Genomic DNA, 21,707 nt, shown 5'->3' on the forward strand with positions numbered 1-21,707 from the left:
ACCAGTTAGGGCTGTCTCCCCCCCACGCCCGCCCCCCCCTTTAAAATAAAATATATATATAATTTTAGAGAGAAAGGGAGAGGGAGAGAAAAAGAAACATCAATGATGAGAGAGAATCATTGATTGGCTGCCTCCTGCATGCACCACACTGGGATCGAGCCCACAACCCAGGCATGTGCCCCTGACCAGAATCGAACCTAGAACCCTTCAGTCCACAGGCCAACTCTCTATCCACTGAGCCAAACCATCTAGGGCTGTCCCTCCCCTGTGCTCACCATACACTCTCTCCCGGCTGCTGGCTGCCTTCCTACTCAACCTTAAACATATACTATTTTGGTCAAAAAGGGAAGAGTGACCCTGGTTACTTTCCTGTTTGTGGAACTCATCCTCTCCCTTCCATGTCCTTTCAAATTTTTCTAGATTCCAGAATCTTGCCCGCCGCTTTAGAAGAAGAAAAAAATGCTGATGCTAGTTGCAGCTACATTCATTTGTTCTCCCTATTTGCCAGCTGCTCTTGGTGCTTGACATACACCATTCTAATCAGGACTCTGTGAGGAAGGTATTGCTACTTCCCCTGTTTACAGACGAGAAAACTAGCTCTTTGCTACCCAGCCAGAAATGAACACGCCCAAGATTTCAATCTAGATCTGCCCTTGACAAGCACATGGCTTATGATCCGTGTAAATCGGTACAGAGCAGTCCCTGCTTTTCAAAAGTTCATGCTACACCGCTTTGCAGCTATTGTGTTTTTCACAAATTGAAGGTTTGTGGCAGCTCTGCATCGAGCAAGGCTATCAGCACTGTTTGCCCAGCAGCCTCACGTGACCATTCCTCCTTGAGCCAATCGTTGACAAGGGTTATCTTTAGACCCGTGTTGCAGGGGGGAAGGGTGAGTCCATTTTCCCTGAGTCACGTGGCTGAGTGGGGTTGGGATGAATCCCCAAACAAAATATAACCCTGTTGGGATCAGTAAGAGCGGGTGGATTCTGCACGGGCATCAGGCAGTGTCCAGTGCCCACAGTCTGTTCAGCACATAGCACTTCGGCAATATCTATAGTGAAAGTAGAAAGGAATACACAACCTCAGACTCCAAGTCCTGGAGGGAAGACCGATCGAAGGATCGTCCAAGGAGTCCTTTCGTAAATGCTCTTATTTATTTTTAAAAAATATATTTTACTGATTTTTTACAGAGAGGAAGGGAGAGGGATAGAGTTAGAAACATCGATAGAAATATCGATCAGCTGCCTCCTGCACCCCCCCCACTGGGGATGTGCCCGCAACCAATGTACATTCCCTTGACCGGAATCCAACCTGGGACCTTTCAGTCCTCAGACCAATGCTCTATCCATTGAGCTAAACCGGTTTCGGCAATGCTCTTATTTTTATCCTAACTTTATCTCCTGCACTTCGGTCCTTCTTATGGAAGAGTCATCTCACACAGAAGTGCCATACTTGGGAGGGATTCCATTGAAGGAAACAGCATTCTTGTGGATTTCCTGTTGTCCTGCACAACGTAGAATTGCCAAAAAGTTCAAGAAACAGAAAAATGACTCTTTCTGAAATCTCTCTGTTAATCCAGGAGACCCTTAGCTAGGTCCTTATTTTCTGGAAGTAAACTCCCATTTTACCCACGTAAGAGAGATTGAAGGACTTTATAGCTGATTAACACCATTCTTTCTCAAGCCAGCCTTCAATTCTGAGCGTTCCTTACATGTTTCTCTTTATGATTTTGGGTCTAGTCGGTGAGAGAACTCAAAGGAGAGCCAAGATTGCCCTCCCCAGTGGGGACGGGATGGTGTTCGGGAGAATGGGGAATTCCTGTACTTGCCCCTGGGACAGTTGGACACCAGCTGTTCCCCCCTGGGTGGGTGGTTATCCTCTCAAAATACTTTGACCTTGTTGCAACTTTTCCATTTAGGCTGGTCTATTTATATTCCAACAAGTTTAAGGATCTTACTATAGCTCATTTGTATCAATAACATGGGTTAAATGATTTGCTAATGAACATCATTTCTGGAGTAAATGATGTGGCAATTTTCTAAGCTACAAAAAGACTTGTTAGTAATGTGAACAATACCTTTTAAAAATTAAGCATATGCTAGAAATCAGCTCCGATTTTATTTAAAAGAGATAGAACCTAACGCTTTCATGATGGGCTCTGTTCTGAGTAATGAATCCCCAGGAGCGTGGGCTTGGGCAAAGAAAAGAGGGATCCGAGTTTCTGAATAAAGCAGCCAGGCAAGCAAAAACATGGTCCTGGGATTCTCCTTCTTCTAAGAGGATTCTCTGGTGTAAAAAAGAAAGCAATATGTTCTCAGCTTTTGAATAAAAACTTCATGGGACATGGATTTAAAGGGAGCATTCTGGAATTTCATTTCTATGGCCCAGTTCACTCTTAGCAGGTGTGGGGGATCCAAGAGCATGGATCACGCAAAACAAACTAATTCGCATCTGAAGTTTAGTCCAGCAAGCATGCTCAGGCTGGCCCTGGGTCCGTGGTGTTCACTCTGGTCTTCCACTGTGGCACTGGCTCCTCGCAGATCCAAACACGGAGAATCTGTGTTCTCGCTGAGTGTTTTCAGAGGCTCCAGTGCCCTTGCTCAGGCAAGATTCATGCACCGTTAGAAGGTGGCTGCTGTGGGTACTCCAGCTGACAGTTGTCATGTGGGGAGAGGGCCCAGGGTTGCTTGAACACAGAGATTTTTCAAAAGAAGCTAGAAAGCTGGATTTTTCTCTAAAGTTTTATTGTTGTGAATTTTTATTTGCATTTTATTTCAAATTAAGTAAGTGTGGACAAACTAAAGCACATCTGCAGAAGAGATCTGTCCATCTGGCCACTAGGTTGCAATCTTTGCCCAGAAGGTCAAGTTCATGCTACCACTCCATGACCTAGTCCAGTGGTCGGCAAACTGCGGCTCGTGAGCCACATGTGGTTCTTTGGCCCCTTGAGTGTGGCTCTTCTACAAAATACCACAGCCTGGGTGAGTCTATTTTGAAGAAGTGGCATTAGAAGAAGTTTAAGTTTAAAAAATGTGGCTCTCTAAAGAAATTTCAGTCGTTGTACTGTTGATATTTGGCTCTGTTGACGAATGAGTTTGCCGACTACTGACCTAGTCCTTCCACCTAAGAAGTCTCTCTCCTGATATCCTGGAAGGAGATTTATCTCCTACTTGTAAACTCTTTCATCTTGCTTTGATATAGTTACTTGCAGTTTAGGGAGAAAACATGGATTTTGGGGTCAGGCAGATTTGGACTCATCCAATTCTGTTTTTGGCCCTTACTGGCTGCTTGACCTGGGGTAGGTTGAGATCCAGTTTCTTTAAAAAAAAAAAATAAATAAATTAAAAAAAAAAAATATATATATATCTTTATTGATTTCAGAGAGGAAGGAAGAAGGAGAGAGAGAGAGAGAGAGAGAGAAACATCAATGATGAGAGAATCATTGATCAGTTGCCTCCTGCACGCCCCCTACTGGGGATCGAGCCTGCAACCTGGGCATGTGCCCTTGGCCAGAATCGAACCTGGGACCCTTCAGTCTGCAGGCCAACGCTCTATCCACTGAACCAAAGTGGCTAGGGCAAGATTGAGTTTCTTCATCTGTAAAACTTAAATAGTGAGAAATAGTCCTCTTGAACAATTGCTGTAAGGATTAGAATCATTTATGTGAAGTGTCTGGCACATAGTAAATCTTCAGGTATTGTTAAGTCTTAATCTCCTTTGAGATCCTTGAGGGAACAGCCTGGGCAGCTAGCACATAGTAAGTGCTTAATAAATATATGTTGAATAAGTGAACAAGACCCATCAAGTGTGATGAACTTAAGCTGTGTATTTGTAAAGTAACATGCATCCTTATCTCAAGTGCTGTGTGATTTGACTCACAGATTCGGCGGATGGGAAATATAAAAACCACCACAGTGTGAGGCTTCCATTGTTGCTCCTTACCTAATGTGGTTTGTCTCTCCAGGTTATGACGTTTCGGGGCCTGTTGCAATTGGGGTGACCCACTGGAAAAATCCATATGCCCAAGGCAGACCGACCGTCCCGTCAGACCTGCCTCTCTTCGTCTCCAAAGATGCAGGCATCCCCGTGTATCACCAGTCCCTCACCCGCAAGACTGAGCTGGCCACGCCTCTGTCTTGCCCAGCGTCACTGTCCATCACTCCAGTGCCTTCTTACAGCAGCAGCAGCCAGGAAACCCTGAGTCAAGACACGACAGGTAAGAAGAGTTGGCTTCTTGTTGCAGATTCAGGACTCGGTGTCTTTCAGGTCCTCTCCTCTGCCTGCTGACCAGATTGCATCTGTGTTTCTGCTTGTATGGTGTCACGGACTCCCACATTGCTCCCTGTACCCCCCAACTCCCATATGAATAGCTTGGCGGTGACAGGAGGAAGGTTGGATGTGTACATAAATATTTGACCTAAGTCTATATTTGACCTCGTTCTGTTTGGTAAAATGACAGAGACCAACCCTGAATCAGAATCCCAAGATTTGTCATAGGACTTTGGGTTGGCTTGATTAATTTCTCGAATCCTCTATTTAGTGATAAGGCATCTGTCCTGTACTAAACTCTTGTATTAGAAAAAGTCATTTTTGAATACCTTAGTTACTACCAATTCATGCTGCGCCATCAATCTGATCCATGATAGGGGTCTGCACATTAGTGCCAGTGGGCACATCCAGCCTGCTTAGTTTAGCCCAAGAACGAAGAGTAGTTTTTTTTTTAAATTTCTTTATTGATTATGGTGTCACATAATTGTCCTCATCCCCCCATTCCCATCCCAAACCCCTCCCCACGTATGCCCACCCCCTGTTGTCCATGACCTCTGTTAGGCTTATATGCATGCACACAAGTCCTTTGGTTGATCTCTCCCCTTTGCCTCCACCCTCCCCTACCTTCTCTCTGAGGCCTGGCAGTCTGATTGCTGTTTCTCTGTTTCCAGATCTGTTTCTGTTCATCAATTTATGTTGTTCATTATTTCCCCTAGATGGTTAGATCATGTGATTCAAGGAATTCCCTTATAAGGACCAAAACCGAGACAAGCCATAATGGTTATGCTGAGAGGCAAATGAATTCCTTTCTGGGCCAACAGTTCTTTTGAGTCCCCATTTCAATGTCAAACAGTTCCTTATGTGTACATGTCAGCCACAGTATTTCAGATCTGGTTGGCAGACAAATGGTGTTGATGCAGTTCCTACCCTCTCTGGTTTGGTCCTGGGCATCCTTCAGTGACACACAGCTCCTGTCTGCTAGTATGGCAAGGCGTTGTCAGCGTCTTCCATCTCTGAATAGTTTTTACTTTTTGGAAATGATTGGTGTCTCCGTCTGTACATGCTGCTATAAGAAAATGCTGCAGATTGGGTAGTTAATTTCTCACAGTTCTGGAGGCTGCAGGTTGGAGGTCAAGGTGCCAACACGGCTGGATGAGGGCCTTGTTCTGGGTTTCAGACTTCCCACTGTGTCCTCCCGCCGCAGGAGTGGTGAGGGATCTCCTTAGAGGCTCTTTGATAGGCACACTAATCCCATTCATGAGGGCACCACCCTCATGACCTAAGCATCCCCCAGGGGCCCTGCTTCCTAATACCTCCACATTAAGCATTAGGGTTCCAACATACAAATTTCGAGAAGGACACAAACACTCAGATCATACAGTGGAAAAAATTAAGAGAGGAATAATATTTTGAGACACCTGGAAAGTATATGAAAGTCAAAGGTTAGTGTTCACACATAAAACTTTATTGGAACACAGCCACACTCATTCGTGTATTTATGTGTTAATCTATGGTTGCTTTCGCGTGACAACAGCAGCGGTGAGTACTGACACAGACCATCTGGGCTGGAAAAACTGAAATATGTACTATCTGTCCCTTTGCAGAAAATCTTTGCTGACTGCTGCTCTGTGTGATCCTTGGGAGTTATGGCTTAAACACCCAGGGCAAGAAAACTGCTTATAACAGCTTGCCTTAACTTTTATAATTGATGCCCTGGCCAGCATTGCTCAGTGGTTGAAAACATTGACCCGTGCACCAAAGGGACCCGGGTTCAATTCCAGGTTAAGGGCATGTACCTGAGTGTGGGTTCGATTCCCAGTACCAGTCAGGGAATGTGCTGGAGACCACTTATTGATGTGTCTCTCTAACATCCATGCTTCTCTCTCTCTTTTCTCCCTCTCTTTCTTTCTCCCTCTCTCTCCCTCCCTTCCACTCTCTCTAAAAATCAATGGGAAAAAATATCATTGGGTGAGGATTAACAACAAATTTATAATTTGCATTATAGTTTAAATGAGTTACAGAAAGTTTTACCTCTCTATGCAAGGATAGGCAATTAATCGTGTTTGTAATAAAAAGTCTGAGCTGGAGGTTTAACTTATGTCAAATCCATTCAGCCACTTTTTTTTTCCCTATAGCTATAGCACTTACAGATAATGGTTTAGTCAGCCAAGTCCAATGTGTACTGCTAATTCCTGTTCTGGAGATCAGTCTGAATGTTGACCTTCAGTATTACAATGCTCCGCAACAATTCACAGATGCTGCCATCTAGGGGTGAGACGGTGATGTTGCAGACGTTTTAGATTACCCAAAGCCATCTGGAAAGCAGTGGGTTTGCAGACTCCAATGGAACTTGTTAACAATGAAGATCTCCAGGGCTTGCCCCCAGGGGATGCTTTGTCCATGGCACAGAGTGAGTTTCAGCAGTCTGCATTCTTCATCCCATCCTGGGATTTTGATTCTTGAGGTTCTCATTCACCCCTTGGGGGACTCCTTCCTTCCAAAGTGTCTGGTTAGATGGCTCGATGGAAAACCAAGAGATTGATACCTTAGAGCACCACGGGACTTTTGCTTGCCATCAGCCCTGCCTTGGCCAAACTAAACCATCTTTCTGGTTGTCCTTGTGGAGGGTTAGTTTGAAAGCAGAAATATCGTGATAGAGGGTGTAAACATTTTTCCAAATGAAGGATTGAAATCTCCTGGGTTTTGATGTTATCACGAAGGAAACCTAACTTTGCTTTCTTGAAAAGTTTCGTAAAATCTGAAGTTGGAGAAATAAAGTGCTGCCTTTGGCCGAGGTTGCTGAGAGGTTATGACATTTCCTGACAAAGAAGTGTGTGAAATGGCAGCCGTCAGATGAACATTTCACCACCTTTCCCTGGCAGTTGGCTTTTTGCCCTTTGCATAGAACAGTGTACTGTGACTTTTGGAAGAGGCTTCTATTTTTAACTTGTAGGTCTTCAAAAACAAATTAAAAGCCCCATAATTCTTTTCATTCCCTAGGACATTCCATTGGCAAAAAAATATTGAATTTTCCCAAGTAACTGGTGTTATTAGTATTCGTATACTTACAAAGTAAGCCTGAATATTTAAGGATGGCATTACCCAAGCATGTGGTATTTTATTATAGAAAATTTTAGATGCCAGTATAGCTTCTGTATATTTCAATTATGATTATATGTAGGTCAGTTATCAAATTTATTTGATTTATTATAGGAATTATGGATTTGAATATGTATTTTTGTGTGAAAGTTTCCAGTTTCATTTCTGTTTGCTTTTCAAAAAATAAAAGTGAATTTTAGTATTATTTTACACATGAAAAAAATATATATGTTGCTTTTTTTGCTAGAAAACTGGGATGAGATAATTATCTGCAAGTGTATCAGAATGTCCTATGAATTCCACACTGCTAGACATACACCCCTTCATATTTCTAAGCTTTCTTCGCCATAAACTGCAGGAGCTGACAAGTTGTAGGCACAAAATAGCTATACTATTATTTATTGATTGTTTGAGTTCTCTTATGTTTAAGAATTCACCCAGCACTAGCCAGTGTGGCTCAATTGGTTGTGTTGTTCTGTACACTGAGTAGTTGTTGGCTCAATTCCCAGTCAATTAATCGTGTTTGTAATAAAAAGTTGTGGGCTTGATTCCCAGTAGGGGGCATGCAGGAGGCAGCTGGGTGATGTTTCTCTCTTCTCCCTTCCTCTTTCTAAAAATCAATAAGCTGTTTTTTATTTTTTTTAAGAAAAAGAATTTATTCAGCCTGGCCAGCGTGGTGCAGTGGTTGAGCATTGACCCATGAATCAGGAGGTCACTATTCGATTCCTGGTCAGGGTTCATGCCTGGGGTTTCAGGCTCAATCCCCAAGCAAAAGGCAGCTGATTTATGTTTCTCTCTCATAGATATTTCTATCACTCTACCCCTCTCTTCTCTCTCTAAAATCAATAAAGACATATTTTTAAAAAGAAGCTTCAGTTTCCTAGTAACTGAAGCAAAAAGGAGAAATATATATATATATATATATATATATATATATATATATATATATATATATATATAAAAGGCTAATATGCTAAGTGTCTGACCATCCAATTGGTTGCTATGACGTGCACTGACCACCAGGGGACAGACGCTCAACTCTGGAGCTGCTAAGCTGCAGTGACTTGGCAATGATGATTCTTGGGTGATGCACCTTGAAACCAGAGAGGAGAGAGCTGATTCCTCGCAGGGCCACGTGATTCCACTTTGGCCATGGGTTATATTGTTGCTGGGGCACTCTTGGCTAACTGCACACGGATTTGCAATCCACGCCCTGTACGACAACAACTTTGCAGAGTGCCCTCTCGCGCTCTGGATCCCCTTGGGGGATGTTGGAGAGCCAATTTTGACCCAATCCTTGCAGTCCAGGCCAAGGGACCACACCTGCTGGAGGGACCCCCCTTACTCTGAAGATGCTGGGGAGGGACCTCAGGAAATTGGCTCCAGGGGGTATCTGGCCTATCTTGCAGGGCTATTGGGGCATTCCTGCTGGCACCTGCCTTGACTGGCCTGGGGCCTGTGGGCTGCGGGCAGCTCCTGCATTGAGTGTCTGCCCCCTGGTGGTCAGTACGTGTCATAGTGACCGGTCGTTCCTCTGGTTATTCTGCCGTTTGGTCGATTTGTATATTAGGCTTTTATTACAGGGGATGAATACGAAGTTAATTATGTTCAAAGAACAGAGATTGCTTAGGAGTAACCTATAATACAGATGACCTTCTCTTCTAGCTTAATCCTTTATATTTGTATATCCCTTCATAGTTCATATCAAGATGTTTCATATTCATTTAAATACTACAATCACCCTGTGTGCAAATTTCTAACAGCCTCATGTCACAAATAGAGAAACCAGGCTCAGAGACCCTGAGGTACTGACTATGGACAACAGCTGGTGAGGGCAGAGTGGAGAATGCAACCACAGGTGGCCTCTTCCACTCCAGCGAGATGACCACAGTATGAATTATAACACCAAAGTAACAATTGCATTTCTATCTGCATGAATATCCTATTTGTCTTTCTGCATTATTTATGAAGAGGTCAGGTCCACTGCAGGATCCTGATAGATCCCTAGCATCTTCTCTTTGTATTAAAGTTGCAAATGCATACCTCTCAGGACATCCTTACATCCTTGATGATGGAAGTGAGACAGATAAGGAGGTATAACTTTATATAATTTCATGAATGTTACCCCAAAAAATAGATGTCAGGAGTCTTTCTGTGAGAAAGCATGGATTTTTGTAGGCTTAAAAATGACTGTGAGTAGGTTTTTTGTCTTTGTATTTTCAGTTTTCTGGTTCCAGAGTAGCATTTGATGCATCATAAATAGTGACCTACACAGATGGCTTTCCATACATTCGATGCTATCACAGGCACAGAGATTCATGACATGGCATTTTTAATATCTGTAAATTACTCAGAGTTAAGAAGGTCACAGTCTGTTTCAGATTTTATAAAAACAGAATTGCACTGAGTATGTTGTAAGGTAACTATGGGGAAATCAGGAAATTGTAGCAGAAAAATAAAGTACTAGGCGTACCAGTTAATAACGGTGGATTTTATAATCAAAGAAAACACGATAATTTCAAGAGAAACATCTAAAGTGCTTTAATCAAAGTAATGTCCCATCACTAGCTACACCTTTCCCCCATCTTTCAGATCATTTGTAGATGCCGTCCCAATAGAACTTTTCTTGTTTTGAGGCAAATCATTCAGAGCCCCAAATTTTCCACTTCTTTGTATAATATGTTTTGAAGTGTTGCTCAGAAGTGCATGTGCCATCAATCAGAACTAGTAATCTGAAGGAGCAAGGTCTGGTGACTATAGCGGGTGGGTTAATACTTCCCAGGCAAGATTTTTTAACGTGTCTTTAACTGGTTTTGAAGTGTGTGATGGTGAGTCATCGTGAAGCAAAATGACTTTGCCATGTCTTCTGGCACATTCTGATCATTTCAGGATCAAAGTGTTGTTCAAATTGATTATTTGTTGTAAGTAACAATCAGTATTAATGGTTTCACCTGGTTTTAGAAGCTTATAATACAGCACACCTTCCTGATCCCATCAAACACAGAGCAATGTCTTCTTTCCAAAGTGATTTGGCCTTGCAGTCAATGTTAATGGTTGACCTGGACCAACACATGATTTTGTGCATTTGGGATTCTCAAAATAAATCCACTTTTCATCACCGTCACAATTCGATGCAAAAAAGACTTTCTTTCATGCTGTTGAAGCAACGTTTTACTGGTGACTTTTCGGTTTTCCATTTATCTTTCATTCAGTTGATGTGGTACCCATTTTCCTTCCTTTAAAATCTTTTCTCTTGCTTATAAATGATTGGAAATTGTTTGCTGAGCAACGTTTGTTTAATCTTTCTGCAAGTTGTTTTTGAGTTTGACACGCATCTTCACCATAATGCTTGTAACTCTTGGTTTTCCAAGCTTTTTCTGTTGACCTGGATGTTTCTTGTCTTTCACATCAAAATCATCACTTTTAAAGCATTTGAACCAGCTTTCACAAGTATCATGAGGTGGAGCATGTTCACCATAAGCTTCCCAAAGTATACAATAACTTTTTTTTTTTTCCAAAATAAAATAATGAATTAAAACTTCACATAAATGCTCTTTTCTTGGCATAAAATTTGACATTTTTAAGTATAAAAATATCTATGATGTTAACGCCTTCAGCAAATTTGACATATGAAGTTTGTTTTCAGTATAACAAAATAGCATACATATAAATTGCATATATATCAACATATGTATAACTCCATCTATTGAAAAAAATCCGCATTATTAACTGGTACACCTAGTATTTTCTATATTTATAAAAAAAAAACCCCACAAAACTTTAACATGAAAGTATGGCATTTACAACTCAAAGATACAACAAACCAAATAAAGCATTTTGATTCAAAGACATTGAGGACCTAAATAGAATGCACAGGCCCTGGGCTGAAAATACACTGGAAAGAAAAAAAAAAAAACACACCACACACACACACACACACACACACACACACACACACAAAATACCACACAAACAAACCAGAAATAAGACAAAGTTCCTGACCCGGGGCACCCAGAGCCCTAACAGAGAGCTGGATGATATGTAAGCATGTAAGTTGCAACACAGTCGAATGAGGGCAGAAATACATGTAAACTGTACAAGGCCAAGTTATAACTTTTTCTATAGGTTTCAAATAATCTATCATCTCCATCACCTTTATTCCACCCACTGTGATGAAGAAGTTCATGTGTGCCTGGCTGGTGTGGCTCAGTGGTTGAGTGTCAACTTAAAAACCAGGAGATCACAGTTCAGTTCCCGGTCAGGGCACATGCCCAGGTTGTGGGCTCAATCCCCCATGTGGGGGTGGGGGATACAGGAGGCTGCTGATCAGTGATTCTCATCATTGATGTTTCTATCTTTCTGCTCCTCTCCATTCCTCTCTGAAATTAATTTAAAAATAAATAAATATATATATATATATATATATATATATATATATACACACACATATATATGCACGCGCGCGCGCACACACACACACACACATACACACGCATATATATATATATATGTATTTAAATATTTAAATACACACACACATATATATATATATATATATATATATATATATATATATGTATTTATATATTTAAAATGGTATCCAAAGGCAGCCTAAAGTACAATTTAGTGTGGATCATCAGACAGGAACTTAGGTTTGTCTAAGATTTGCTGGCAAACCAGTTGTAGAGCTGGGACTTGATGACCTAGAGCCCATCTCAAAATTCAGACTTTCCCACAGTCCTCCATAAGAGGTTTACCTTGCTGTTTTCCCAGGACATTGCTAAAGTATTTTCCTCCCTCTGGTTTTAACAAAACCAAGGTTTGCAACACTTTTATTCCTTTCCTATATATTTATTAAATAAAGCCATTTGACTTTTTTACTCACTTGTCCTTCTCAGATAGAGCACTTCCTTGCAAACCCTCCCAGCTACAATGGCAGGATAACAGAGTAAGCAGCACCATGAGCTCACCTGGAACCAGCAATGCCTGAGTGACTCACTCCTTGTCCTCCTCCCTAACAGCGTGACCAATAGCATTAGCTTTCCCTTTATACATAATCAGTACTATTCCTTCCAGAACACAGGTGTGATTGAACACTGCCCCGAGGAAGCAGAGCAACAAAAATGATCACCTGGCAATTACCCCAGCCATCCATGGGTGTCAGGAGGGTTCCACCGTTTAACAGTAGCCTGCAGCCGAACATATTGTGTCTCCCTAGAGGCCTCTCTGAACCAAACAAGGCCCCATCCTGGCTGCTTGTCCTTGAAATGCAGAACAGGAGGTTTTCCATTTAGGAACCAAGTGTGCTGGGCCTTTTGTGTAGAAACCAGGAAGCAAGTGACTAAGGAGTGTGTATTCCTGTTTTCCTGTCAGGATGTATAATAGCACCAAGCCTGGCATGTGCTCAATGCAGGAGGGATGGATTAAGGAATGAAGGGAAGAAATGGGATTACAAGCCACAGTAAAAGTCAAGGCCAGTCTCCAAAAGCCCCCAGGGCTGTACTCAAGTTCCCAGACCAAGGTGAACTGAGGGTGGAGCACACTGGCCACCGTAGCTGCCCCTGCATCAGTAGGTCAGCCCAGAGCACAAAAGGCTCATGCACAGATAGACGTTTCAGCTTTAGGCTGATTGGGAACATGATTGCACAGAGGGCCAGTCAGTGTGCCACTGTGAGTGTTCCTAAATGGGAGCACGCCATCTCCCAGCTGGGTCCGATTACTCGCATCTCCTGGCCACATCAGTGGCACAAGTTGCAGGGTCACTTTTTGTGGCACCCGACCTCTGAAATGCAAAACCTCACTGCTTCCTTCGGCATCCATTCCAAATGTATTCGATCTCAATTTGTTGAAAGAAACTAGTGCTATTAAGTGGGTACCTCTTCAAAGGTACTCCACACCTTGGGCCAATGGATGGCATCACCACAGTGCATTGTAGCTCAAGTTTTCAGAGCTCACACACAGAGAAGCACCAGTAAGCACCACCTGGCAACAAAGTCAGGAGGAAAGGTGAATGAATATAGCCCACCCCATGTCCAGACACAGAGCTGAGCTTAGACTATCGCTTTGCAGATGAAACCTAGATTCTTGGGTAATGACTACTGGCTTGGAAGAGAGAATAGTCCTTTCACATCTCCCTTCCCTTTCACAAATGAGGAACATATTAAAAATCGCTAAGGAATGTTTGCAATTCATTCAGGATCTCTTTCTAAAACTCCCCTCCACCAGGAGACCACTTGGGGGAAAGTGGTGAGAGAGGAGACTAGGGAAGAAGGGCCTAAGGCAAAAGGGACGAGTTCTCACTCATGGCTGTGTATGGAGAGACGGGGAGGTTACCACTGGTCTGGAGCACAAATGGAGGCACCCCTATTTATAACAGAATTTCAGAGGACTGTAGCCTGGGGACTGGCGAGCAAGTATCAAAGGTGTCACCTGGATCATTGGGGAGAGAAAAAAATCTCTACTTGGAAAGAAATTCATTCCAGGATTTTGATTAGGGCACAGTTTGCAAGAGATCCTTGTTAAAGATAGGGTAAAACTCACTATACCCCACAAGCCCGTTCTCAGTGATTAGACTACCAGGTTACTCCCACTATCCGAGCTCCAGAGACTAGGTTGATGTTCATAAGTGGTTTTCAACTAAGGACGATCCCCTCAACCCTGGACATTGGTCAACGTCTGGAGATCCTTTTGCTTCTCACAACTGGCATTCATTTGGGTAGAGGCCAGAGATGCTACGGCACAGAACAGCCCCCACAGCAAAAAAATTACTGGGTCCAAAGCCTGGGTACAGCATGAAATACAGTATAGGGAGATTAAAGGATGTGATGAAACATGAAAAAGGAAAAATAAAAAATGCTAAGGACATGCTTTATCAAGAACAGACCGAGGGAAGAGAGCAGAGCCCTGAGAATGCTCTAGAGGCAGGGTCAGTTGCAAGGCCAAGGCATGCCACAGAGGAAGAGAAAATCAAAGGGAGGAAGCAGCATTAAAAACTAATGATGAACATGGGACAATGAGGTAGCACCATGTCACGTGCATTGCAGGAAATTAGCATTTCAGGCCTCTATCCAGTAGAGGCCTAATGCCTCTTGCCCAGTTGTGACAACCAGAAATATCTCCAGCCACTGCCAGATGTTCCCCAAGAAACAAAAACATTCCTGCTTAAAAACAATTCTTCCAGAATGATCTTTTTGAAATAAATATATAAATATACTTTCTGTCTTTTCTTTAATATTGGCCCTTTCTTCTAGATTCAAGTTCCTTCTTTTCTAAAGAAGGTTTTTTTGTTCATTTTTTTTCAGTAGATATGCATTGGATACACTCTCCCAGTCCCCATCCCCCCCCCCCAAAAAAAAAAAAATATTCTTATGCTGACCTCCATTTTCAATCGTTGAGCTGGATTTGGAATATTCTGTACTGATTATTATTTTTTTCAGTACTTTGAAGTTAGCAAAGCACTGTCTTCTGCCTTCTATCTTACTATTGGAAAGTCTATCCTTAGTTTGTTTCTCATTTGTAGGTAATTTTCCCCCTTGTGTTGTTTCTAAGATTTTTTCCTTTCTTTTTTTGTTGACTCACCATAATATGTTTATGTATGGATTTATTTTTATTTATTCTGCTTGGCAACCATTGTTTCATGAATCAAAGGATTTGTGTTTCTCTTCAATTCTGGAAAATTCTCAGACACTGGGCTCTCTCTCTCTCTCTCTCTCTCTCTCTCTCTCTCTCTCTCTCTCTCTCTCTCTCTCATTTTTGTAATTCAGAATCCAGAATGATGCATGTTGAAATTTCTCATTCTGTTTTCTATATTTCAACTTCTTCCTCCTCATTTCTCTAGCTTCTATCTCTCTATAGTACATTTGGGCCAATTTCTTCAGATGTGTCTTCCATGCCTGATTCTCTCTTCAACTGTGCCACTGACCAAAAAAATACGCGATTAAAGCACTAATTCTCAACTCAAGAACTTTGCATCTAGTAGACTAACCAGACATATGAAAAGAAAATTACATTGCAGTGTAATAAGAGCAGAATCCAAGATGTCTATAGGAATTACCAACGGAATAGAAAGAATGATTATGCTGAGGGAACAGGAAAGGAAATCATAGAGGAAGTCACCTCTTAGCCAGATTTGAAAAATTAATGTTCTAGGTCCTCTAGGAGGAGATATAAGAAAGGGCATCCAAGCAGATGGCAGGGTATGTGTGAAATCATGAATCTTTAAGGACCATTAAAGAATTAACTATAACTACGGTGTGGATACATCTCTAAGACAGTAGTGAGAGATAGAGAGTTGCTTAAAGCTAGTTAGGAAGGCCCTGTGTACTATGTATGAATTGTTTACACTTTATTCTATTGGCAAAGGGGAAGCAACAGAAGTGTTCAAGGAGGTGTAGGTGGAAGGAGAAAGGAGGAAGGGAAAAAGGGAGGGAGGAAGGATATGAGGAAGGGAGACAGATATGAATTTGGGCAAGCTAACCTTGTGGCCATGGAAGAATTAAGATGTAGGGAGGCTAGTTACAAGAGGGCTGCATTAATCTAGGTAGACATAATGATAACTTGAACTGAGATAGTATCGGTAAGAATGGAGAGGCTCCGAATTAGAGATATTTCTAAGGTAGACATATGAATGTGTTAGCCAGCTGGCTATGGAGGCTGATGGCTAGCATAGGGTTAAACCTAAGGACATGCAGTTTTTGGATTGGACATGTGAATGGACAGTGAGACCATTAAAGAGAGTAAGAAATTGAATTTTGAGAGCAATCAGAAAATAAGTTCCATTTGGGGAACGTAAGTTATGAAATGGATGGGATATATTCTGGCTGAAAGGTATGGTAGGCAGTTGTAAATACATCTTTAAAGCTTGTCAGAGAAAGCAGACAGGGAAATACTGCTCTGGAGTCATCAGCATGCAGCTGCTATCTGAGTACAATTGAAGGGAGTGATTGAGAATTGGCTGGGGTGGGGAGTGTCCAAAAATGTCCTTTGTGCTCTAGCTGGTTTGGCTCAGTGGATAGAGCGACCGCCTGTGGACTGAAGGGTCATGGGTTCGATTTCGGTCAAGGCCACATGCCCAGTTGTGGGCTCAATCTCCAGTAGGGGGCGTGCAAGAGGCAGACAATCAATGATTCTCTCTCATCATTGATGCTTCTCTCTCGTTCTCTCTCCCTGACTTCCTTTCTGAAATCAATAAAAATATATTTAACAACAACAACAACAACAAACAGCAACAAAAATGTCCTTTGTGTCATGGTGGTGATGGAAATTGTAAAGCTTGGTCATCCAAAATTGTGTCAAACCTACACAGAATATCCGAGAAGGAGGCAGTTTCCAAACTTTCCCCTTATGGTTCTTTCACATTTATCTTCTTTTACTTGAAGAAATAATTTAATAATATATTTTGCATCTAATATTTTTCACTAATATATTTTAATGTTATAATTTTATAATGGCATATTTTAATACTGTTATTAGTATTTTCATAGTATACTAATTAAATAGTTTAATAACAAAAACTTGTGTGTGTGTTTACACACCTATTGTGAGATCTTCTTTCTAAACACTTATCACATTGAATTAAAATGCTTGACTTAGCTATCTCCTCCTGTAGACTTTGAGCTCCTTAGACTGAGGTGATGCTTTACTCAATTTTCTATCCCAGTGATTTATCACAGTACATGGCACAGAGTGAGAACTTTGTATGTACTGCTGTATGCATGGACAGATGGATGGAGGGATAGATGGATGGATGAATGGATGGATGCATGGATGGATGAATGCAGGGGTGGATGCATGGATGAACTGAGCAAGCCTCAAGCTGGAGACATTTTTTGTTTTTGTTTGTTTGTTTGTTTGTTTTTTTCCAATTTAACCTGCTACAATTTATATACTAACTAAAACACTGGATCAATTGTTTTTTTTTTTTTTAACGTTTTCTTTTTATTGATTTCAGAGAGATGAAGGGAAAGGGAGAGAGAAACATCAATGATGAGAGAGAATCATCGATTGGCTGCCTCCTACATGCCCCCCACTTTTATTATAGTGATTATTTCAGCCAATGGCAGAGGTATTCAAGAGGACTGTCGTCCGTTTGCATCAGAATAATCTGGAATGCCATACATATGGACTCTGGACCTCACCCCAGATCTACCCAGATCTACTGATGTAGATTTCTTGAACCCTGGGCCTGAAAATCTGCATTTTAGACAGAACATTCTTAGGCACACAATAGTTTGAAAACTGGATTAGGATTTCAGATTCTTTTGCCCATTACATGAGTTTTGATTTTATTTTTCCATCTTGAAAGCCATATTATCTGTCAGTATGACCTATCAAGCCATATTATCAACCATCTTGGAAGTAGGCAGGGCAAAATGACTAAAAACATAAATGAGTCAGAGTAAAGCAAGTACTTTCTGCCATTGCCTTGTGTTCTCTCCCTGTGGGGGTAAGTGAGGACTTCGGCCAGCGCTTGCATGGGCAGGGGTGGGAAGAGAACTTGTGGCTGGAGCCTGCTGGCTGCTATTTGACCCCTTCTCTCTGGCAGGAGTGATGGTGCAGGCGAGACAGAAAGGCACTAGAGATCCCCGGCTCTCAAAGCTAACAGAGTGTAAGAGGCACTGTCTTGGTGTGGTGGTTTTTTTTTTTTTTTTTTTTTTTTTTTTTTTTTTTTTTTTTTTTTTTTTATTTACCTATCTGTCTCTTGTTTTATGCTAAGATCCTTGGGAACAGGACTTTATTATGTGTTATATCTCTTAGACATGGCTGAATGTCTAGCATTTAGAACACAGTGAGATTGAGGGAGAGGGGGAGGGAAGATTAGTGGTATTGATGGGTGTCCAGAATCCAAACTTAATCTATTGGTTTAAGTTGCTGAAAATTTTTATATCATTGGATATACCTATCTTTAAAAATTTACATTTCAGAGCCAAATCTAAGTGATTTTAAAATATTGTTTATTCTCGAATACTCCCCATACCACTGACTATTGAAAAGAAACATGTTAAATGCTCTTTGGTTTCCCTTGAATGCTTGTACTATTCTCGCTCTCCCATCTGGCATGCTGTATTCCCTCACCCCCAATCTCCACATCTTTCCTTCACACCCAACACAGAGGACATTTGATTCACCTGGACACCATGTGGTATGACAATGGGCCAGGAAAACCTTAACCCCAGGCTGCCAAAACCTCGGGGAGTTAATGACACTGTTGAGATCGGTGACTAGGGCAGACACTGCTAATGGTAGATTTTCTCCCCGGTAGCTTGATGCAGCTGTAGAATCCCATGGCAGCATTTCAGTAAACTGCCACTGACCACTTAAATTGATACCAAAAATATACTATTTGCCACAGTGACCAATCTATCCATGTTCTCCCAGACAGACCTCTCTTTCTTCTTTAATTCTTTTTTAAAAATGGGTTTTTATTAATTATTGAGTAGATATAAAATATTTATAAAGTGTACATAAGCTATAAAGGATCACGTGACCTCAAACACCTGTTTAGCTACCTTTCAGTCTAAACAAAAGAACATAATTGTTGCCTTTGTGGGTTCCTGTGGCCTTTTCCTGGCCCTATCCCTTCTACCTCCATCTTAGAGGCAACTCCCCTCTTAAATTTGGGGATTTTCATCTATTTGCTTTGCTTTATAGTTTTCCTATACACTGTTATCCTGAAGCAATAAATAGCTGAGTGGTTTTTTTTTTAAAAAAATTTCATATTGTATAATATTTTGTTCACTTCAGGATAAATTTGATGAGATTTATTCATGTTGTGGACAGATGTAACCCATTCATTTCCGCTGCTATGTAGAATTCCAGTGTATTAATGTACTCTATGTATTCATTCATTCTCCCATTTATGGACACTTACATGATTTCAGTTTGGGGAACGTAAGAACAATTTTGCTTTGAATTGTCTTGCACATGTGTTTAGGTGCAAGAGCTTCTCTTGGGTTATACACAGGAGTGGAATTGCTGGGCTATGGGGTATGAATCTGCTCAGCTGTATTAAAGGCCAAATTGATTTCTAAATTATTTATATCAATTTATACTTAAGCACATATTAATAACTCAATGAGCACATACTAATAACTCAATGAGCCCTGACTGGTTTGGCTCAGTGGATAGAGTGTTGGCCTGCAGACTGAAAGGTCCCAGGTTTGATTCCAGTCAAGGGCATGTACCTTGGTTGTAGGCACATCCCCAATGGAGTGTGTGCAGGAGGCAGCTGATCAATGTCTCTCTCTCATCAATGTTTCCAACTCTCTATCCCTCTCCCTTCCTCTCTGTAAAAAAATCACTAAAATATATATTTAAAAAAATAACTCAATGACAGCCATGATGATGACGTGATAGCTGACTCAGTGTTGTAAGTCCTCACTTAATATCACTGATGGGTTCTTGGAAACTGCAGCAGTAAGTGTTGGATCATACAGTAGTTTTATGAAGAACCACCATGCTGTTTTCCACAGTGGCTGTGCCAAGTACCTTCCCACCAATAGGGAAGTAGGATTTCCCTTTCTCATCCTCGACACACTTGCTCTATTTTGACTTTTTGATAATCATTCTATGAGGTTGAGGTGATATCACGTTGTGGTTTTGACTTGCATTTCCCTGGTGATTAGTGATGGTAAGAACCTACCTATTTTTGGAAAAAATGTTCCTCTGCCCATTTTATAATAGGATTTTTTTTTCTGTTGAATTATATAACTTCTTTATATATTGTAGATCTAAGCCCCGTATTGGATATACGATTTACAGAAATGTTCTCTTATCTGTTAGGTTGCCTTTTCATTTTATTGTTGGTTTCTTTTGGCTATGTATCATAATAAACCATATGATGAAATTAAAAATGATTTTAATATGTTTTATTGATTTCAGAGAGGAAGGGAGAAGGAGAGAGAGATAGAAACATCAATAATGAGAGAGAATCTGTTGCCTCCTGCACGCCCCACATTGTGGATCAAGACCACAACCCAGGCATGTGCCTTGACTGGGAATTGAACCAGTGACCTCTTAGTACATGAGTCAGTGCTCAACTACTGAGCCACACTGTCTGTGCTGCAGAAGCTTTTTAATTTGTTTATTTTTGTTTTATTGTCTTTGACTTTGATGCCCATATGAATATTAATTGGATAAAATAATTTAGAGAGGGCCAATTTTGCTTTATAAAATAATAATTTTCCCCCTACACTAGCCATAGACATATTCTTGCAGAGGTTAATGGAACACGTGCCAGTGATATAAAAAGCATTCCTCCACTCCGGGAAGGAAGTTGGACTATATAAAATTAAGTTTCTTCCAACTCTAAAATTTCTCAGTCTCTGTACAAATCTTTGACCTATCCAGGGAAGTTCCCATTGTATCCTACTCTAAGTCTTGACCAACCAAATTCCCTGGATCATGACGTATCCAGACAAGTGTGGATACAACACAAATGTATACAATAATAAATATTATTTAGCACTCAAGTCACTCAGTTTTTAAATAACTTCTGTTGTGATGCCAGGTAGAAACTCAGCCACTCTTAGAAATTCAGTCTCGGGAAGACCTGGAAAAGGTTGGCAAATTATGTCCCTTGGGCCACATATGGCCCACTGCTTGGCTTTGCAAATAAAATTTTATTGGAACAAGAATACTTATTTGTTTTCATTTCGTCTGAGGCTGCTTTCCTATTATAACTAGAGGCCAGGTGCACGACATTTGTGCACTGAGGTGGGGAAGGGTGGTGTCCGACAGCCCAGCCTGCACCCTCTCACAGTCTGGGACCCTGGGGGATGTCCAACTGCCAACTTAAGGAAGGTACCTACCTGTTTGCCAGTCAAACCTGGGAACAAATTAGTGGCCAGGATGGGCATGGCCACTGCAAGCATATGAAACCTGAATAGGCTCACTGGGAGCAGGACTAAATCAGCAGTCAAACATCTTCTGAGGGGTCCTTAGCGCTGCCGAGGAGGTAGGAGAAGCTCCTGCCACCACCACTGCACTCACCAGCTGTGAACCCAGCTTCTGGCTGAGCAGTGCTTCCCCTGTGGGAGCACACTGACCACCAGGGGGCAGCTCCTGCGTTTAGCATCTGCCTTTCTGGTGTTCAGTCGATTTGCCTATTAGCCTTTTATTATATATCAATAGGATAGCAGAGTTGAGTATTTGCAGCAGAGACCATGAGGCCTGCAAAGTTGAGAATATTTATTTGTTATAATGGCCTTTTGTAGAATAAGTTTGCCAATCTTTGTTCTAGAGTCTGCCTTGAAAAACTTAACCACCTCCATGACCTGTGTGATTTTGCTGCCAGAGGAATACATGAGCGGAATTCCTTCATTGTTTGAGGGGGAGTTCTT

At 41.5% G+C, this 21,707-nt stretch overlaps 1 protein-coding gene across 1 annotated transcript in view; it reads left to right on the top strand.

Moving 5' to 3' along the window:
• The first annotated feature begins 4,061 nt into the window (after positions 1-4,061).
• ANO4 (anoctamin 4) overlaps positions 4,062-21,707 on the top strand; it is a 275,780-nt gene continuing 258,134 nt past the window's right edge. The window contains exon 1 of the mRNA XM_084880421.1: positions 4,062-4,216. The gene's annotated coding sequence lies outside the window, so the exon portion shown is untranslated. The remainder of the gene's footprint in view (positions 4,217-21,707) is intronic.

The sequence above is a fragment of the Pipistrellus hanaki genome (genome assembly GCF_964339955.1).
Source record: "Pipistrellus hanaki genome assembly, chromosome: 3".
Taxonomy (NCBI): domain Eukaryota; kingdom Metazoa; phylum Chordata; class Mammalia; order Chiroptera; family Vespertilionidae; genus Pipistrellus; species Pipistrellus hanaki.